This window comes from Canis aureus, chromosome 5, assembly GCF_053574225.1.
Source record: "Canis aureus isolate CA01 chromosome 5, VMU_Caureus_v.1.0, whole genome shotgun sequence".
In the NCBI taxonomy this organism is placed as follows: Eukaryota; Metazoa; Chordata; class Mammalia; order Carnivora; family Canidae; genus Canis; species Canis aureus.
This window is the reverse complement of record NC_135615.1, coordinates 44,393,578-44,414,834: the sequence shown is the minus strand read 5'-3', so window position 1 is coordinate 44,414,834 and position 21,257 is coordinate 44,393,578. Positions and strand designations below refer to the sequence as shown.

At 41.6% G+C, this 21,257-nt stretch overlaps 1 long non-coding RNA gene across 1 annotated transcript in view; it reads left to right on the top strand.

Annotated features, from left to right (window-relative positions):
* Positions 1 to 21,257, top strand: part of LOC144314104 (uncharacterized) — a 425,152-nt gene that overhangs the window by 277,374 nt on the left and 126,521 nt on the right. Inside the window, exons 9-11 of the long non-coding RNA XR_013379769.1 lie at positions 12,808 to 12,901; positions 13,664 to 14,696; positions 15,456 to 15,502. This is a non-coding gene — a long non-coding RNA (uncharacterized LOC144314104). The remainder of the gene's footprint in view (positions 1 to 12,807; positions 12,902 to 13,663; positions 14,697 to 15,455; positions 15,503 to 21,257) is intronic.

The following is a 21,257-nucleotide window of genomic DNA, read 5'->3' as shown; positions in this document are numbered from 1 at the left end:
AGGAGACATATTGGGAGTCAGGGGTCAGGTCTGCAATCCAATAAAGGCAAAGACAAGGGTACTGGATGGAGGCACTGGCTATGGATGGAATTGGAATGCTTAGAGCTCGTTCTTCTTAGAGATTGTCTCATTGGGGGTGTGAGGACACACCCCCGCAGTCAAAGGTAGAGCCTGGGAGGCAAAGAACAGACTTTCTCAACAGGTTCCCGTGAGAGCTTACTAAACAAGTGTTCAGGGAATGATTTTTTTTACCCAGATGTCTTTGCAAAGATATTGATACCAAGAATAAATCATAAAACTTATGACCTGCAAATGCAGAGTCTCCTTCATCTGAAAATAGTCACCATAGTTCATATTCTTTTCTCTATTGTCCAAAACTATAATATGAGTAACTAGATCTCGAACAAGGTTCTCAGTTTATTCTGGAAAGAGGTACTTCTCATTTTCCTGAAGTATGATAGCATACTTCCTTTTCCATATTTTCCTTAAGTATGATACCCCATTGTGGATAGATGGATATAAAAACCTCAAGAAGTTCATTTCAGGCCAAAAGTGACCACTGCTTGCTGCTCTCACATCTTTCTCTGCTACAAGCTCTACCACGCCCCAAGATGTGGGAAATTGTGTGGGGGATCTGGAAGGGTCCCAGGACCTTCAGGCTCACTGGAAGGCAGTTCGTGGTAGGTAATGAAAGCCTTACTTAGTAGGGCTAATGAATTTAGGTCTCCTAAACATCATGGAACGTCAGGGGTCTTTACTGTAACTTATTTGTTTCTCTAGGTGAAGAGATAACTCTGTCCCTTGGAAAGGAGCAATGTTCAAGGAAGAGTCAGCTTAGAGACCTTGTGCTCTTAGGTGTGGAATACCTTATCCTGCTCTCCAAAGCACTTCCTTGCAGGCACTAAATTGGAGGAAATTCCTTCCAGAGCTCAAGCCCAGATGGTAGTCTACTGAGTAAGAGAAGTTTAGGAGATGGAATGTGGGGTCCAGGATCCTTCCTGGAGGGAAGAGATGTGGACCCCTTGGAGTCCTCTGGAGTAGGGCTTCAGTGAACTGATAATAAATAGTGCCTCCTGCTGCAGGGCATACAAACAGCTAAAGATCTGACGCCTTCCATGCCTTAATTCCCCTGTGGGAGTTATGTACAATTTGGAAAGTAGATCAAGGGCATCCTGGCTCCCAGCTGACCACCCCACTTGCAGCCTGAAGGTCTGGAGGCCTGAAGACCCCCCATCCCAAGCCAGCAGGCAGAGGTCCCAAGTTCACAGAGCTAGTTCCTCTTCCCCTGGGTTTCTTCTCTCTGGGGGACTGCCCTTTCCAGACCTTTTCCTCTGTAGGCAGCTCTTTCCAAGGCTCTCAAGACTCCAAACCAAATTGTTTGGGGAGTGAAAAAGTGAAAGGACACATCTTAGAGCAGCAGGGACCAGCTGCTGGGTCAACTCTCCCCAAAACAGAGCTTCCTGGGGAGTGCCTGGAGCATCTCAAAATCCTCCATCTGACCTCCTGCCCATGTTTCTAATTGTCTTTTAAAAAATTGCATGAAAATAAGATGTTTTCACTTGAAAAAAGAAAAAGAAAGAAAGAAAGAAGAAAAGGGAAAAAATTAACTATTAAGGTTCTCTGTCTCCAGGGAAGTTCAGGGGGAAATTTTAGGAACTTTCTGCCTGCTTTTTTATTGTATTTACCCAGCCACCCTGCCAAGGAGAGGATGAGAACTCTTTGCGCCTGGTGCACCACTCAAAGCCCTGTGTGCTTAATAGGGTGACACAAATGTCTGTGTTTCTTTTCGCTTTTGACCAAGGGCTGTAGGGAGGGGCCACCCCAGGGAACTGTCGGGGAGGGCCTTGCCAATTGGTTCCCGTTCCCCGCACCAAACTCGTTCCCAGCCGGGGCCGAGCCAGCCCGAGCCAGCCCGCCGGAAGGGCCTGAGGGCCGCAGCCCACGCGGAGGGGCCGGGCAGGGGGGTGGGGGTGGGGGTGGGGGCGGGGACGCGGCCGCCGCCCGCCCGCCGGGTCCGGGTCCCGGTCCGGGTCCGAGAGGCTCGGGCCGAGCTGGGCTGGCGCGGGCCCTGGCGGAGTCACGCCGAGCGAAGCTCCTGCCAAGGGAAACTTTGGGCAGCCGGGGGCGGTCGGCGCTTCCCTGCCCCCCCGCCCCCCCCCCCCCCACCGCTCTCCCTCCTCCCACCTCCCGCCCTCCGCTGCCCAGGAACCGCTTTCAGCCGAGGTCAGCTGGCTGCCTTTGTGGCTGCTTCCCAGGAAGGAAGAAGCGTTGTCTGCAGATCAGTTTATCAGCTGGCTTTCCTGTGCCGGAGCGCCGCCGTTTTCCGGGGACGGCTGCCACCCCCGTGATTCCCAGCCCGGGCTGCGGGCGGTGCGTGAGAGCTGGATAAATGGGCCATTGTGCGGCCGCTCAGAATCCAGGTTTCTTATCAAATTATCCACCAGCGAGAATGCAGTTCCGCCCCTGCTGCCTGTTATCTCAGCTTCTCTTTTCACTCTCTGCAATTACAGCCATTTCAGGGTTTATCCCCCCACATACACTCCCCCCTCCCCAGTTTTGAAGGGAATATTCAGAAAGCAGTTTACTTGTGCAGCGGACTGTGTGAGACCGACTTGGGGGGGGGGAGGCGCGTGTCTCCTCACAGTGTTTCCTTGGGATTTGGGTTTGCAACCTTGAATTTAGCCTCTTTGGCTTTGATGTGTGATGATTTTATTTGACACTCCCACTTCAGTGCATCATTCTACACCAACTGCAAATATTGGGGAGGTAATTCTATAGGGCTTTAGATCCAGTGTGTGTGTGTGTGTGTGTGTGGCGTGTGTGTTGCGTGTGTGTTGCGTGTGTGTGTGTGTGTGTGTGTTTGATATTTTTTAATTGCTGTATGAACACTGAAGTCTTGCAAGGGGAAACACTACTGGAAACTGGCATCTGATGGAGGCCCTGGGGCAGTGTGGTAGTTTTAGAGAGGGATGCCACTGAGGTGTTAATGGTGTCAGTTTTTTGCTTTTCTCCTGCAGCAGCTGGCCTACTGGGGAGGAGTTGTACATAGCTGGTGCTTGACTTATTAAGTAGTCATTAGCAGGCAAGGCTGGTTTTAGAGCCTCTGACCTATGCAATTGCACAGATCCCTTACTCAGAGGGGGACCAATGCTTGGGCTACTATTCTGCTGACAAGGCTTATTAATAAGTTTTGAAGAATTCTGCATTTTCATTTTGCATTTGGATTTGCAAATTACATAGCTAGTCCTGTTAGTGTAGTAGCTCACTTTCGTTTGAATAGTCTTGAATAAAGGTTTGAATAAGTTCTTAAGTTCCAATTTGAGATAATGGTCTGCCGTTAGTTGATAAACCGCTAAAGTTGATTCTCTTACTTTTCAATATATGCACTGCAATTGTTCTGATGGATTAGACAGTGTTCTACAAACTAAACTGTACCCCCTGGCATCACATCTGTAGTGAGCTTCAACAACCCACTGCCAGAACAGGAGCAAGCATCCAGGCAGGACTTGTTTTTCTCTGCTTGCTAATAGTCCTTCCTTTAGAAAGCTGAGGATGTTCACCCCTCAAAGACCCAGATATTTCCATAGTAAGATGCTCATTTGTGGAGTCACTGCCTCTCTTTCTTTTATCCACTTTGAAATACCTAGCTTCCACATCTGCAGGCCACACAACAGAGTTGAAAATGGACTCATCTCATCAAAAACTTTTCATGGATTTGGATGCTGTGTTTAACACTTTTAGCACCTAAACAACTCTTGGGAAATTGCTCTGAATCTGGGACTTGGTGTTTCTGATAGACAGAGGAGGAAAAGGGAAAACAGTTCACAATAAGTAAACAAAATATGCTATTTTTCTAGAAATAGTTTGTGTAAGAAACAATTGTTTTGGCTTAATGAGACAAATTTTTCCCTTCCAAAGAATATTCTTTCATTTGTTTACTCCTTCAGTCATTAATTTATGACTTGATTTTCCATTCAACAAAGATTCTATAGGACATGTACTTAGATATTGTGATAAGATGATGAAAGAGAGGAGGTTCTTTCAGAATAGTGGGGATATAAACAAGTAAACAAAGTATACAGTGACATATTATAGGTGCTAAGTTAGAAGTATCTATTAGGATGTTTTAGGGACAAAAGGACTTAATAGGGTCAGTTCTTCTGCTCATCATTCATGAGTTCCCTGGGTATGACATTTTTCTTCATGAGCCTTATTGTTAATAGGAAACATTCATAAAGTAATTGGCATGTTCAGATACAGAGTAAAAACATTGTCTAGGCATTTTCTCATTTGTCCCAAAATATGATCAGTTAGGTCCATGCAGAAACTCCATTGTATAGGAGTAACTGAGGCCAAGACATGATATGTGTGCTCAAGGTCCTACAGTGCCTAAGAGGTAAAGTAGCTATTTGATTCAGCTGTTCTCGAAAGTATGCTTTCTCAAGGAAGCCTGCACTGCCTCCAACAACGTGGCTGTAACACCATATGTAATCATGGTTGGTGCAAAGTATTGGAAAAATGGCCTCTACTATTTCTCATGATTGCTTTTCTTTTCATAAAATACACTGGGACTGGCATCTCCAAAAGGGAATTTTTTCCCCTATCCTCACTAGTAGGATCAGACTTATTTGTTTCAACAACCTATTGATGCTGGTAGGATCAAACTTATTTGTTTCAACAACCTCTTCAAAAGGGAATTTTTCTTTCCTATCCTCACTAGTAGGATCAGACTTACTTGTTTCAACAACCTATTGATACAAATGGCTTCCATAAGACCAGAGGAAATCCCTCAAAAATGTGGGCTGGGTACAGAGTGGTTTGCCATGGATTCCTGTAGGAGATTTTGTGGGTATTTTCCTCCCTCCCAGGTAAGGGGTGAGTTCTACCTCCATGGAAGACTATGTATTCCCATGTCCACACTACTTACCAGTCAGTTTTAGACTTTTAATGCCACAAGTGCTGAAAGCCACACTTTTGAGGCTCATTCCCAGAGACCCCTCTAGGCTGGTTGGTATAGTGGCTCCTTATAATAAAGACCACTTGGGTTTGAAGTTTTAGAGAATCTTCCTGAGTCTTACCCACTCACACACAACATTACAGTAAGGAGAGAATGCCTGAGGGTGGCAGTTTGGAGCCGGGATGGGGCAGAGGGCGGCGCAAAGCTGATGGAGTGGCCAGGATAAGGTCACAGAGCATTGGAGTGAGTGCTAGAAATAGAATTCAGGTTTAGTACTTTCCCCTCTGCAAGGAACTGCAGCTTTGTAACCTGAAACAGGATTAGCTTGGGGCAAAACAAAGCAAAATTGACATCTTCTTGGGGGAGATTTTTTTGTTTTTGTTTTTGTTTTTGTTTTTTGTTTTTGTTTTTGTTTTTTCTCTGCTGGAATCTAGAGACAAGACTCCTTGGCTGGGTGCTAAGTGTTTTCAATGAGGAGAGGCCCTGATAGCCAAATTCAGTTCCTCCCACCCTGAAATAGTTCCTTGCTCTGACCTTGACCTGAATGTTTAACAAAGCTGTGAAATGGAAAGCAAGACTAGAAAAGACCAGCAAACAGAGAAAGAAAAGAATCATTCACTGCTACATTGTGAAGAGCTCAAGGTGTCTGATTACTAGGCTCTCAATTGTTGCTTGGGCCACAGTACATAGAAGGAGCAATCTTGGTTGAACTTTTAAAAAAAGAATATTATTATTATTATTATTATTATTATTATTATTATTATTATTATAGTAGAAAACATAATCATTCTGGTGAAATCCGATAATGTTTTTCATCCTAGTGCTGGTAAATATTAACCTAGTTAGTTGTTAAGTGGAATATGTCAGATTTGGAGAGATCAGAAACATAAAAAGTCGTATAAATAAAACCCCTATATGTATAAAAATGATTGCTTTAGAAACAAATATGACACCTTCCTACTACTTGTGGAATGATTAGGTCACCAAGGAAACTGTAGTGTGCATCTTTGTTCCTTTATTCATTCATTGTCAGGCAGTTAATAGCTGTGGTGCTTTCTGTGCTGTGCACACAGAAGACACAATCTCATCTGTCCTCAGAGAACTTATGATGTCCAGAAAAGATCAAAAAGCACATGAACTTAAGACTCAGAAATGTCAGAGGCTGCATGAAGGACTGATGGGGCTGGAAGCATAGGGAACTCTCTGCCTGAGCTTCTTTGCTTTGGGGGAAGAGAGCAAACAAGGGTGTGGTTTGTGTTCAGTACTTGGGAGTTGATGGGGGTGAAGGAAGGATAAAGAGATCAAGCCAGTGGCTATTCTCCAGGCTTCCCACATGGGGTGGAAATTAGTCCTATGGGGAGAAGGCTCTCTAGCTTCTAGGAGATATGGAAAGGAGCCCCGCTCTGCAGTTATGGCCAGATCATGGTCAGGCTTTGATTCCAGGGAAGAACAGCCTGTTGGCTAGGAAGAGTCACAGCCTGGGGAACATATCCTAGGTGATGGCCCTCCAGGACATGGATCTTAGTATTGTCTGCAGGTCCAGGTAGCAGCAGTGGAGTCACTGGAGAGGCTCCAGAGGAGCCTACCTAAGGTCTAGAGCAGGAGAATGGGGAGCCTGCCTGAGGGACTGCTTGCTTACTCCCTGTAAGGTGACACTTGGAGGTAAGCTGTGGACAAAGAGCGAGTAAATTCAGATGATTGCAGTGGGTGGTAGTTCCATTGTACCCACAGGCTTGTGCAGCCCAGTAAAGGATTATGTACAAACCTGAATTCAAGGCAGTATGAGAGAAACCTATGGTGGTCTTTGCAGAAGCTGGATGAGTTAAGGTCCCTTTCAATTCAAATAGTTTATCATGCTATGAAACAAGAACTATGGAAAAGTCAGGGAAGAATTTATTCAGGTGGCGTAACAGAGATCGATTCAGTTATGGAGCTTTCTACATCCTCTCCAGTCTATGCAGGTCCTCTGGCCTCACCTGAGGCTGGTTCTTGAGTCATATATTTTATCACAATTAAAAAACAAACAAGGAGCACCTGGATGGCTCCATTCGTTACATGTCTCCCTTCTGCTCAGGTCATGATATTGGGGTCCTGGGATAGAGCCCTGCATTGGGCTCCCAGCTGAGCAGGGGGGCTGCTTCTCCCTCTTCCTCTCCCTGCCTCTCCCCCTGCTTGTGTGCATGCTCTGTGTGTGTGTGTGTGTGTGTGTGTGTGTGTGTGTGTGTCAAATAAATAAAATAAAATCTTAAAAAGACCCAAAAGATTAAGTAATACTCTAATGATCAGTATACTATAAATTGATCTTAAAATAACAGTATTGTCACAGAACTCTTAAAAAATGTTTACAGTCTATGTGGGGAATCACAAGCATAGACCTTATTAGTTTTCTTGAATGTTAATTTATTACCCTGAAGTTATGGAAGAATTTTTGAGATTAGTAGTTTTTGAACTGTATAATTAATGACTAAGATGGTAAATTTTGTGTTATGTGTATTTTACCACAATTAAAAATAAAAGTTAGTTAGAAAAACCTTTGTAGGCTCAGAACTTTCACAACTATAGTGTCATGGAGGAAAAAAAAAGATACTTAAATGTACTTGAGTATTCTGTATTGTTGCTATATGCATTTTATGAAGCCAACCATATTTCTTTGTTCCTGCCCTTTATTATATGATAAAGCACATTTACAGTTTCCATATTTGTCACAGAAGTTAGAAGGTGCTTTGTTTTCCTTCATCACTATGGTGGAGGCTGCTGGTGCCCAGTCGTATCCAAGGTCCCTTCTTCTTAGATTTCCCATTCATGATGCTTCTTAATCCCTATGCATCAGGGCAAAAGCAGGGCTGGGAGATGAGACTAGAGTTAATGTGCCTCACTGAAGACCAAGCAGCTTTTCCACAAGCTGTCCTTGCTTCTCTGCTGGCCAAATGGAGATGATTCCAAAGACTTAGAGAAAAGTGGAATTGTAAGAAGAAATGAGCCTGGATCCCTAAATGACTGCATGGAACTTATTGCAATCTTGCCTGGAACTGTGTTGGTTAAGCCACTGGAATTTTACTCTTTTTAGCAATTAGCCTACTCTGAGTAACACAACCATAAAAGGTATTGCAGAGACAGGATAGGATATGTAGTGCTGTACCTGTAAGCTAAGGAAAGGTCAGACAGGCAAGGTAAATGGAAATGAAATGTTTAATGATTCCCAGGTGTAAGCATTTCATGTTACTCATTAATCATGTGGCAAATATGTTTAAATAAACATAGACAAGCAATTCCTGTTCAACAAATATCTCAAGGGAAAGAGGTTTTGTCTCTGAGGCTTGGATCAGAATAGTTAATGCCTCCTTTTGGGCCGAGCATAGCAGTTGCAACAGAAATCAGAAAGACTTGTCAAGGGAGGATGAAAATGCACCTCAAAGGGAGAGAGTCAGGAGCTCCCAGTACAGAATTCTTTCTTTTATTTCTCTCTCTTTCTCTTTTTTTAAAAAGATTTATTTATTTATTTATTTTAGTTGGGGGGAGGGGCAGAAGGAGAGGAGAGAGAATCTCCAGCAGACTACCTGCTGAGCGAGAAGCCCCACACAGGGCTTAGTCCCACAACCTTGAGATCATGACCTAAGCCAAAATCGAGAGTTGGATGCTTAACTGACCAAGCCCCCCAGGTTCCTCAGAGTTCCTTTCAGAATTCTTGTTCCTCTAGGTCTTGGGAATTTAAGACTTTTTTCTAAAATGATGATCAATACTTATACCAGACAAAGGAAATTAAGACACCCTGACTCCTAAGAGTTCCCCAAACAGTATTTGTCCATCCTGCTCCTGGTCCTATCTCAGCTTTGGTTCTAAGTTGTTCTCATGGACAATGTGTTGATGACTGGATCTTGCCTGTTGAGTTTGGCAGTATAGCCCAAGACAAACTGTCACCCATACCCTCACTTTTGGCCCTAGTATGGATCTTTGGTCGGTCGTACTATCAACCAGTTTGTCCTTCTCAGCTTCATACCTGTGGTTCTTGGAGATTAGGAGGGTACATTTTTATGACCTTTTATTGAGTTCATATTCACTTAGAATAAAATATAAGTGATTTTGGAATAAAATCCTTATCATGCCCTCCAAGGTTCTGCATGATCTAGTCTGTGACCTTTTTACTATCACATCTTGGGCTGCTTCATCCTCTTACCCTAACTACCTTGGTTTTTTAGTTGCTGAAAGACACAAGCTCTTTCTCAGGGCCTTTTTACATGCTGTTTCCTGTGCCTAGATTTGCTCTCCTCCCAGCTCCTCTGTTCCTAAGATTTCAGGCTTGAAGCCTCTTCCCCCAAGAGGCCTACTCTGACTCACCCACCTAGCAGATCATCTCTGTGCATACCTCAGACCCCCTCAACCCACCTCTTACTCTAGCTATTGTGGTGGCAACAGCCTTGTTCAGGTGTCACCTGATAGCCTCAGCTATACTCAGCTTCTTTCAGTTTCTGCTCCAGGGTTCCAGAGACTCCAGGTTTTTTCTGATGCTGCGGTAGGATCTTCACATATGCAGCCTGGGAATAGGAGGGAATTGACAACCTCTGAGCAATAGAAGCTGATGGGCCAAGGCTTCTCTTTTCTGTCCCTCACATGGACAGCTCTGAGGAGTTTTCTACAGTTTCATAGTGTCCCAGCAGGATCAACTCCATGGACTGCAGCAGTGACCAACTTGAAACTCTATCCTGGTTTCAGCTTTCCTTCTTTCCTTCTTTTCCTTTCCCTAGTCCCCAATTCTTTTCCCTGGGGTCATTTCCCAGAATAAATTACCTGCATGCAATCCTTGGCCAAGCTTCTCAAGGAGAACTTAGGTATCAAGAGTCATCTACATTATTTAATATCTTAGGGTCTTCATTTTATTTCTGCAGCATTTATAACAACTTATATTAATTTTATTTATTTCTACAATTATTCTTTGTTTTATGAAATCCGGATTCTATATATTTAGAATGTAGACTCCAAGGGGCAGAAACTTGGTCATTTTCAACTGTTTGTATCCTCAGCAACTGGCGTGAAATGCTTGGCACAGACACGCCATCACTAAATACATATGAATGAACACATTTCAAAAATGCTATGTTTAAGAATATTTTAGACATTGAGAGGCAATATCACATACTGGTTCAGAGATTACAGTCCAGAGTCAGACTTTCTTGAGTCACTTCTTGACTCTGCCACGTAAGTACTTCAGTGACCTCAAGCCAGTACCAAACCTGGCTAGTCATTCCAGTTTGCAAAATGGGATTAATAATAGCACCTAGCACATGAGATTGTTGTGATTATCAAATAAGTTATACTGTGCTTGGCACATAGTAATCACCCAATATACTTTATTTCTTTAATCTTCCCCTTTTAATAATGAATGAATTAAATTCAGACTTGCACAGATATAGTATCCATTTTATATCTTCCAAATTTGTCAGTCCCTTTCTAGCTTATTGGGGGTAAAGCCCTTCTTTTCCAAGTAGAAAGAACTCTTGTCTCATCAATACTGGCATTGTGGGGGTCACTCTGATTAGACAACTTGTGCCAACCTAGGCACTGGAGAATGTCAGTGCCTTGGTTCCAGCAGGTTCCTCTCCTGGAGTCACTCCAGAGAAAGAACAAAACCCAGAAAGCATTCCTCTGTTTGGGTCATAAGCCTCTCTTCAGGTGACTCTTAGAAACACTTCCTAGATTCTTTCAATTTGTGGGGAAAAGATGACATAGATGATGGGTTTTAGTGCTGAGAGCTTCAATCCAAGACAAGAGACCCTATGTCAGCACGTGAGAGGGAGGTTGAGATGTGGACACCTGGATGTTGCTCTTGGGCTGTGGAAGGGCAGCAGTGCCCCAGTCACTGTTGCTTCAGCCTCCCCACTTGCAAAGAAGAGCACGCCCCCACTCCTCTCCTGACATCCATTTTAACTTCTTCTTACTAATCTCAACCTGCAAGGACCAGGACATGTGACCAGGCCCTGTGGGTCAGAGTTGGGTAAGGCAGGTGGCAGGGCAGCATGACTAGGAAATTTTAAAACAGTGGTAGAGAGAGAGGGATTATGTCTCAGGAGTTTACCCTCATGTGGTATTGCAGTGCACCGTCGTAAAGTAAGAGTGAGAATAGGGAGACCAGAAAGCATTGTGGAATGTTGAAGAGAGGAGATCTGGGCCCTGATTCTGCTGCTGGCTAGTGTGTGATCTTTTTGAGCCTGTTCCCCGGAGATTGGACAGTTTTCTAACTTGGGCAGTTGGTATTCTCCATCAGCAGGTTTTTAGCTCTTCACTTTGTATGGTCTGGTTCTGCCCACATCTCACTCTCTGATGGTCCTTGACCCTACAAAAGTCAGCAGGGAAGCTTATGTGATGGCTTTTGCAACAGGAATCTGATTTTAGATACTATTGTTTTTCAAGCACATCAAACTCATATTTTGAGTCTGTTTTTTGGTTGTTTTCTTAACCTAGAGGAATATGCTACAGAGTGGCACGTAGCCTGAGTGAGACATGGTGTGTGGTATGGATGGCTGTGTTCCATACAAATGATAAGATCTTCTGAAATTATATATGTGTGTACATGTACATATATGTGTGTATGTACATATACACCTGTGAGTGTGAGAGAGATTGGATCTAAATAACCTACCACTTTTTCAAAAGTTCCTTCATGCTATTCCATGTCATTTCAACACAATTCTGTCACATTCTATTTACCTTCATTATTTTTTTTTTGCTTCATTGCCATTCCTGTCCATATTGCTGTGTAAAGCAGAATTTTAAGAACACCTCAAGGTGTTTTTCAATTAAGCCAGTAAACAGCTTTAGCCGGTACCACCAGCGTGTCACAGTGACACAGGCCAACACAAACAGAGAGTGGGAGGTTTGCTGACAGCTCTGGGCCCTGAGACCTCAGGACTGGTTCGGTGAGACAGACTCAGAATCAAGCAGTGACTCGTGAAGGAGCCAAAGGACTCAGTCATGTCATCTCTTGTACCAGCAACCTGTACAAGGAAAGGAAATTCTAGAAGGGGCTGGGCCCTTCTTTTAGTTGAAACAAGAGAAGAAACATGCATGACTGGGGCGGGAATGCAGGTATATGGATGCTAACTCAGCACCTCCTGTATAACATCTTAGTGTTGTTGTGGGGCTAGTTACACGTATCTTTTGTGTTTGGTGTCTGGGAGCTGTCACTAAAGCTCCAACATTATCCTATATATTAATGAGTATATAGATTGGGCCATTGTAATGACAATATTCCCAAACACAGTGGCCTACATAAGAGTGTTCCTTTCTTACATGGAAGCTCAGGTGTCCTGTCCAGAGTTGGCTGGTGCCTTAATTATATTGGGGACCCTGCTCATGTAAAGTGCCTTGATCCTCTAAATATTCTTCAGTTGACCTATTTAAAAAATGAACCTGTTCCACAGCCATACAGTAAGTCTTAAATGTCTGAGAGAGTTTATGGAAAAACAAAGGAAGTAGAGAAGATCAAGCATGTATCACAGTGGGAGTTGGAAGTATGATATAGAGGTTACATGGAGCCTTTACAATTTTTCCTCTGGTGCCTGCTAGCCTGTGAGCTTGGGCAGGTTACTTAACCTCTCTGTGCCTAATTTGTAAAAAGATGATAATAGTACCTACCTTTTTTTCTTTTTTTTTTTTTTAATTTTTATTTATTTATGATAGTCACACACAGAGAGAGAGAGAGGCAGAGACACAGGCAGAGGGAGAAGCAGGCTCCATGCACCGGGAGCCTGACGTGGGATTCGATCCTGGGTCTCCAGGATCGCGCCCTGGGCCAAAGGCAGGCGCCAAACCGCTGCGCCACCCAGGGATCCCCCTACCTTTTTTTCTTGTTGTAGGCTTACATGTATGAATGAGTTAAGACATGCAAAGTGCTTGGAACAACACTTCAACCGTAGCAAATACTGTTGATGCCTTACCTGTATCTGTTGGGTAAGATCTGTTGTATCTGTTACAAGATAGCAAGTAGCCCTCAATCAGGAGGTTGAACAATCCTCAATGGCTTTCTTGTTCCTTGGGTGAGACAGCTCTGAGGCTGTCACCCAATAGAGGTCCCAGGACAACTGAGTCGTGACTCCTCACATTAGCTACCTGCTCATTGGCATATTCTGTATTGCTTCCTTGCTTTCCCTGGTTCATTTTCCCACTCTCCTGACTTTCCTGGCATTACCACCCAAATTAACTACCTATATTCAGAATTGGCCTCTGGGAAACACCATCTAAGACATTTTGCCATTACTACATACTTTTGTCCAACTGCAGTGGTCTTAGGATGAACTCTGATCCTGGCAGCCCTAACCCTTCCATTTTCATGCACCTCCATCTGTGGTTTCCCTCTTCTCACTTTAACAATTACATCTGTACTAGAATGAGACAAAGGAAGACTCCTCTGCCCATCAACTGCTGTCCTCCCCTTGCCCCACACTGTCATATATAGAGTCCCAAAAAAACCAGGCCACAAAGGAAATGGAATGTTGTGGTAAAAAATATTCAATGTCTTTGGGGCTAGCTGCCCTGCCTAACTTCCTTCAGGCTTGTTCTGATTTCTCTTGGGGTCTGCACATATGGCATACTGCTTAGATCTGTGCCTGGGTTATGATTGCACATTAAATCTGAGATATGGGGGTGGACCCAGGTACACAGCTCTACATCCTGTTGTGATGGATAAGCATTCTCTTCCCATTTCCTCCCTAGGGCAAGGAGAGGATGGAAATGTTTTTCATGAAGACAGGAAATATCTTTACTATGCTTTGTGAACTAGATGGAATAATCCTAAAAAGCAGGCCCATTGGAGCAGGGAGAGAAGATATGTGGGCTGGATTTTCAACTGAATGATTAAACAACAGTGCTCTCTCTGGCCATATCCTGCTATTTTACACAAGGTGTTGGGGAGACTACCTGGCAAGATAAAATCAATGTTGCCTTTTTAAAAATGTGCTATCATTTCACTGTTAAATTTATGCAGGACCCAGTTCCAAGAGGCCAAAAAGATAATACAGGTAATACTTATTTTGCAGGATTCCAATATGTGTGGATTTCAGTCATACAGTTTAGTTAGTGTAGTGAAACAAAAGCAGCTTCCTTCAACAACACAGTTAAAATTTCAGTTATCATGGCATGTGAACTGTGAGTAAGTACTGGCATAGAGTATGAGCTTTGCTGCTAACTTGTCAGTATACAAATCACTTCTTAAATATGTCATCATGATTAGTTATTTATCAATTATGTCACTTCTTTCAAACACAATTGGTGATTGGTCACTGATCATCTATTATTCAGTTTACCCACCCACAGACAGCAAATTACATAGTTGTGTTGCCTCCTTGTCTTAGTGATAACCCATGTGATAGTTTACAGGTAATCAGTGGAATGAACTGGCCAACAAAAATGGAAGAGAAAAAAGAAATGGAAAGTGATAATGTAGGAAGTAAAATTCAAATTGAATGTAAATAGGGTGTAGGAAATATAACTGAGCCTGCAAAGGTTGACTTCAGAGCCATTTTAAAGATTCGAGATAAGCAACAAAAGGAACTTTGTGAACTTACCACTATAAATGAGGAAAATTGCCAAAAAATGAAGATGTTCCAGAGGACCTGATGCCAGAAAAAAAAAATTCACATTAAAGGGACACATAGATATTTCACAGCATTGAAAATAAAAAGCATAAAATGGTGAAGCTAACCCAAATTTAGGAAGGAGACTGACAATTTACCAAAGCATGGAAAAGGTACTTGCTCTGTATGGTAAGTTATATGATAAGAAGGCAGGCACTACTCTAATAACTCTAGATAAGTTTTTACCAGGAAATAAAAACACTTTAATTCTCAGTATTTCAAACCAGGTAAATTACAGTGTGTTAAATAAATATTTGTTTTATTGTTTTCTTCATTTCCCTATACATTTATAATCGACAGCTTTAACTATTTTGAGAAAAATTTTTGAAAGTCATGGACCAATTGTAATTTTCCCCAGCAATTATTAAGATCATTTTATAATTTCAGCTTGCACGTCATTTTTACAGTACTGCACTACAGTGCAAGGACTGTGCACTTGAGGTTTTATCTTGTTAGGAACATGAAAACCACCTGGGCTTCAGATCCTGTGTGCTGGGGTTGCCATCCTTAAACTAACACTGAACTGCTTGCTGTCCACTGCTGGTCAAATACACCAACCTATCTGAGATTTAGTGTGCTTATTTGAAAAACAAAATAATTGTATTTACTGCATAGAGTTCTTGAGGCCAGAGATGAGAAGGCCTCTAGAAATATACTTGACATTTAGGAACCATTCAATAAGGAAGCTCTGTGAAAGTGGAGACCCTGTCTCTTTTCTTTATTATAGTACCCCTGGAATTTAGTGCAAAGCCTGACATGGAGTAGTTGCTCAGTAAATATTTGGTGCATAAAAGATTGAAGAGTCACATTTAGTATTCAAAACATGTTAGTGACTTGTCTTCCTATTTTCTTAGTTTCTGGATGCTGTACAGTCTCAGAGAGTTGAAGAAATCGTGTGACCAGTTCTACTGAGAACCTAGTAGGTTTGTCATTGACCTATAATATGGTCTTTCTTTTACAGTCATTTCTGCCTTGTTTGTCCCTGCCCATTTGGTTGAGGTGGCACTCGACAGGGTTAGCATTTTTCATATAAGTAAGGAACTCCTACAAATCTGTAGGGAAAACAGTAAGACTTTAAAAATGGAGAAAGAGGGGATCCCTGGGTGGCACAGCAGTTTAGCGCCTGCCTTTGGCCCAGGGCGCAATCCTGGAGACCCGGGATCGAATCCCACATCAGGCTCCCAGTGCATGGAGCCTGTTTCTCCCTCTGCCTATGTCTCTGCCTCTCTCTCTCTCTCTCTGTGTGACTATCATAAATAAATTTAAAAAAATTAAAAATGGAGAAAGAAAAGAATAAATAATTTGCAAATGAAGTTAAGAAATATTTGGAAAAATTCAACCTCACTAATACTAAAGGAACTATAAATCAGAACCAGAAAGTTGTTCTCTGTGATCACATTTTCACAGATTTCCATAGTAATGGAGGCAGAAACTAGTAAGAGTGAGGTGAGCAGACCCTCTTTTCCACTGCTCTTTATTGTGAGCATTGCTATAATCCTTTTAGAAAGCAATTAGAACACAAGGATCATTGGCCTTTGACTTAGTAATTCTACTTCTGGAAATTGATCCTGAGAATTCAGTGCAGATGAAACTTTAGCATGAAAATTTTAATCACCATGTTATTTGTAGGAGTGGAAGTGGTAGACTATGTATATATGTCTGACAGTGGGAATTGTTTAGGTGGAAGAAGATATATGCACTTTCTATTACGCAGTGTACATCTATAAAGAGTTTGTGTATAAAGAGTATATGTCTGTAGATGTTATAGGACATTATATATAAAAAATACTTTTAATTACATATAAAATCCAAATGACTGATGCATTAATGCTACTCTTGAAAGAAAATACTCCAAATGTGAATAATTATAATTTATTATGGCTCCACCATATTTCAAGGGCTTTGAATATTTTATCTCTAATTCTCATAACAATCCTGCATGGCAGGTATTGTTATGCCTATTTTACAGATGATGAAATGAGACTGAGAGAGCCAGGTGGCTTTTCCAAAGCCCCGGCTAGTTATGTACATCTGCCTGATAGTACTTTCCTGCCAAACAGTCTCTTTTCCTTGGTTGGAAGTTCTGTTTTGTTATTTAATGATGAGAGCAATTTTCTAAATTTTTCTAAGTTTTTATGTTTACTTAGAAGCATAGATGATTAGGGACATCTGGGTGGCTCAGTGGTTGAGTGTCTGCTTTTGACTGAGGACATGATCCCAGTGTACTGGGATCAAGTCCCACATCGGGCTCCCTGCATGGAGCCTGCTTCTCTTTCTGCTTTTGTCTCTGCCTCTCTCCGTGTCTCATAAAATCTTTAAAAAATAATAATAAGAAGAAGAAGAAGCATAGATGATTTTAATAATGATCATAAACCTGGTTAAAAGAAAACAATCCAAACTTTCTAAGTCTTTTACTCACTGAGCTTCCATTGCAATTGAATAAATAACCCCATCCCTCTCACTTTATAGGGCTCTATATTGAAATTTATGTGCAATAGCAGACATGTATCAAACTTTTTGAAGTTATAAAAGCAAAAATACTCAAGTTTTATGTGCTCTTATCCTCACTTCTTAAATAAAAATTTTTATTTTCTTTAGTTATTTATTAACTATCATTATTATTTTAAATCTTATAAGAGCTAACGTCTCTCAATAAAAGGAGTGCTTTCTCAGTCATTGATTTTAATATCTGTCTCAGTTAAGAAGCAGGGTTGGAAGGGGGGGTCACTGTTTTGCACAGTTGATATGGAATATGTAGCACACATCCAGCATTCTTTGGGAAAGGAAGTAGAAGGCTTCCCTATCAGATGTTTTGGAAAGAAGGTAACTGTGGAATAGGCTGAAAGTGCCAATGAGGAGCTTTCCAAAAGCACTTACAGTGATTCTTGTTGAATATTCATGGACTTGAAACTTTCTGCCTCTGATTGTCCATTCTCTGTGTCTGGCACACTGCAGCCAATGGTTTTCTGGTTGTTTTCCTGAGGATTTGGTGGTGGCATTTTTGCTGCATGTTGCATTGTGTGAGTGAGTGAGTGAGTGAGTGAGTGAGTGTTGTGTGTGTGTGTGTATGTTAGAGCACAGCCAGATCCTGGGCATTTATAGAGCATTGCCTTCAGGGGCTGTTTACTCTGGACTCCCTCCAGGATGCCAGACGCCTTCTAGATGATTCCTCATGACAAAAGGACAAGGCTTGGCTCATCCTCAAAGATTATTCAGATTATGCACCTTGCCAGTTTATTTGCGTTTTGCCCCAGGGGGCATCCTGCAAGCCCCCAGAAGAATTTAGGAGATGTGAACATTTTGCTCTTTCAGTGCCCAAAGAGAGCCTCCTGAGCAGCTTCTAAGGAAGCAAGTAGAAATGGCTGGGGCAGCTACAGCTTGACCTCCCCACAAAGTTCAAAAGGTTATTTGGTCAGTGACTCCCTCCTGCAACCCGCTTGTATGCAGCCACAATTTTAACAGCAGGACTGCCTGCCACCCAGATCATTTAAAGGAAGGTGCCTTCAGAGTGCAGTGCTTTGTAGGGAACTTTCTAAAAAGAAGTGATTTTTTTTTTCTTCTTAAAGAGAGAGGGAGAGAGTGTGGCATGGAGTCAAAACATCAATTAAATATACAATTGGCTGCATTTATATGACAAGCTTTGAGTCTTGCCTTAGTCACTGAATAAGAGCTTTCTCCCTGCATGGGATGGAACCATAAAGTGGGATGCTTCAGGCTGGCCTACAGCAGACTGCTTAGGCCCTTCTCTTCCAGCTGTAATAACATTCACTGTGATGTGCATCCCATCAACCTCATTCAGCCCTGGAGGAAGTTTAGTTTGGCTGATTTAAACTTAAAAAAGGGAGAGAAAAGCTTTTTTCCTTGTTTTTCTTCTAGATTAGGCTTCAGTTTTGTATTAGTTGTTGTAATCACCTATGCAGAAAATGCAGTCTCATGTGTTGATCCTAACCTTTGGCAGACTCTGGTAAGATCACAAATGAAGTGGGAGATGATTATAAATTGTTTCCGTGAGTGTGTTATTTACTTTCTTATTGAACCCTTTATATATAACACTTGTTGTGTATGGTCAAATGACAGGTTTTAAAATTTTTATGTAAAGACAGTTTTCAGAGAATCTAGAAAAAACAATATGCAACAATAAAGGAATGGACATATTCAAGAATGGCAAAAGTTTCCAAACTTTTTTTGATAGAACCTGGCAGCATAATTTTAAGCTTGTAGGTCTTCAGTCTCCATCAAATGACTCAATTTTATTCATGTAGTACAAAAGACAACAGTAGTCTATGCAACTGTGTTTCAATAAAACTTTATTTACAAAGCCAGGCAGTAGGCTTCAGGCCCGTAGTATGCAAATTTCTTAATTATGGTCTAATCTATTTGATGCACACATCTGGTATGTTGCTTTCAGCCAAAAGTAAGGAAAAACCCAACTAAAGATAGCCTAAAAATCACATTAACCTCACGTAAGAAGATTATATTGCATAACAAGACATCTCATGATAGGAAAGTCCCAAGGCTGGTTAGTTAAAGCAGTTTGATGATATCATCAAAGGCTTAAGGTTTTTTTCCATCTTTCTGCTCTCCCACCTTTGGCACATTGGCTTGTTCTCAGGTTGACCTAACTCATAGTCACAAGGTGGCTGCCACAGTTCTAATGTTATAGGTAGATGCAACAACATGCAGTAGAAAAATTAGACCCGTCCGCCACATCTCTTTTTCTAAGAGCAAGAAAACCTTTCCAAGAAGAGCCTTCCATTTCACAGACCAGGTCTTCTTCTTCTTCTTTCTTTCTTTTTTTTTTTTTTAGATATTATTTATTTATTCATGAGAGACAGAGAGAGAGAGAGAGACAGAGACATAGGCAGAAGCAGGCTCCATGCAGGTAGCCTGTTGTGGGTCTCAATTCCAGGACTCCAGGATCACACCCTGAGCCTAGGGTGGATGCTTAACCACTGAGCCACCCAGGCGTCCCCATAGACAATGTCTTATTGACCAGAACTGGGACAGAGCATTTCAAGAAGTGTTTGGACTTGGGTCTCTGTGTTAGTTGTCCGAAGCTTCTAAAACATCAAACTTGGTGATATAAAACAATGGAAGTTTGTTCTGTCACAGTTCTGGAGTCCACAAGTCCAAAATCAGTGTCACTGGGCTAAAATTAGGGCATTGATATGGCTGTGCTCCCTCTGGAAATTCTAGGAGAGAACTCATTCCTTGTCTCTTCTACCTTCTGGGGGCTGTTGATGTTCCTTGGCATTGGCCACCTCAGTCCAGTCTTCAAATGTCTCTCCTCCATTTTCATATCGCCTTCTTCGTTGTGTGCCTATGTGAAATCTCCCTTTGCCTCTCTCTCTCTCTTTTAAATGTGGAACTTTTCACAAATTTGCTTATCATTTTTTTATGGGACCATGCTGTCTTCTCTACAGTATTCCATTTTTAGTATGTGTGCTGTGGAAGCCTCTCTCTTACAAGGATACTGATCATGGTGGTTAGGGCCACCCAGATAATCCAGCAAGATCCATAATTTAATCACTCCTGGAAAGACCCATTTTTAAAATAAGGTGACATTTACAGGTTCAGGGATTAGGACCACATAGCCCTAGGCCCACTGTTCAACTTACTATAGTCACAGAAAACTTTGTCAAAGTAAAAAACTTTGACGCTTTCGGAAAGAAACCCATTAAGTTAATTATTGGTAAGAGAAAACTACTTTGATTGTTTTATATTAATGAAGATTTACTTACATAAAATAGGGGAGGTTTGAACCAAAAAGTACTGGATTTAGCCAGCTGGGTAAATCTGGAATAAGACTGATTATTAGATAGGCAAACAGCAGTATGTGCTATGGCATATGTGTTTGGCAATTCTTGTGTTTAGCAAAAGCTTACAATGACTTCGGAAAATAATTTGTATAAAACAAGGTAGGAGAAAACTTTTATCTATAGAATGGTCACAATACAGCAAAATACTCTTGTACATAAAAATGATGAAGAGACAATAGAAACAATACACTAAAAAATTACTATGGGTTGAGGTTCCTTGCTCGCTCAGTTGAAAGAGCATGTGACTCTTCATCTTGGGGTCATGAGTTCAGGCCCCACTTTGAGTGTAAAGATTGCTAAAAAAAAAAAGACTTAAAAAGAAATAAAATTTTAAAAAATTATTAGACATTGTGTGGAGGTGATAGGAATATGGATAACTGATTTTTTCCTCTTCTTTTTTGTTATTTCTAAAATCTTAATAAAAAGTATATATATATTGCTTAAATTAAAATATATTTTAAAAATAAATCAATAGCATTATATTGTTAGATTATAATCCTAGAGTTAAAAAATTATTTCCATTTATTTTGTATCATTTCACTAAATTTCTCTCTCAATTTACTCTATCATGAAATTATACAGAATAGCCACAGATCCTGCCCAAATTTTTTGCTTTCATAGTGACCCAAACCTCTCACCTTGTCATTAGTTACCTTTCTGAAACACAGGTTGTGACATCCACTTTGCTTCTCATCAAAACGTTTAATGTCTCTCTCTTGCTTTAAAAAGTTTTTCCTTCCTTCTTCCCTTCTTCCCTCTCCTCCCTCCTTCCCTTCCTTCCTCCCTCCCTTCCTTCCTTCCTTCCTTCCTTCCTTCCTTCCTACCTTCCTTCCTTCCTTCCTTCCTTCCTTCCTT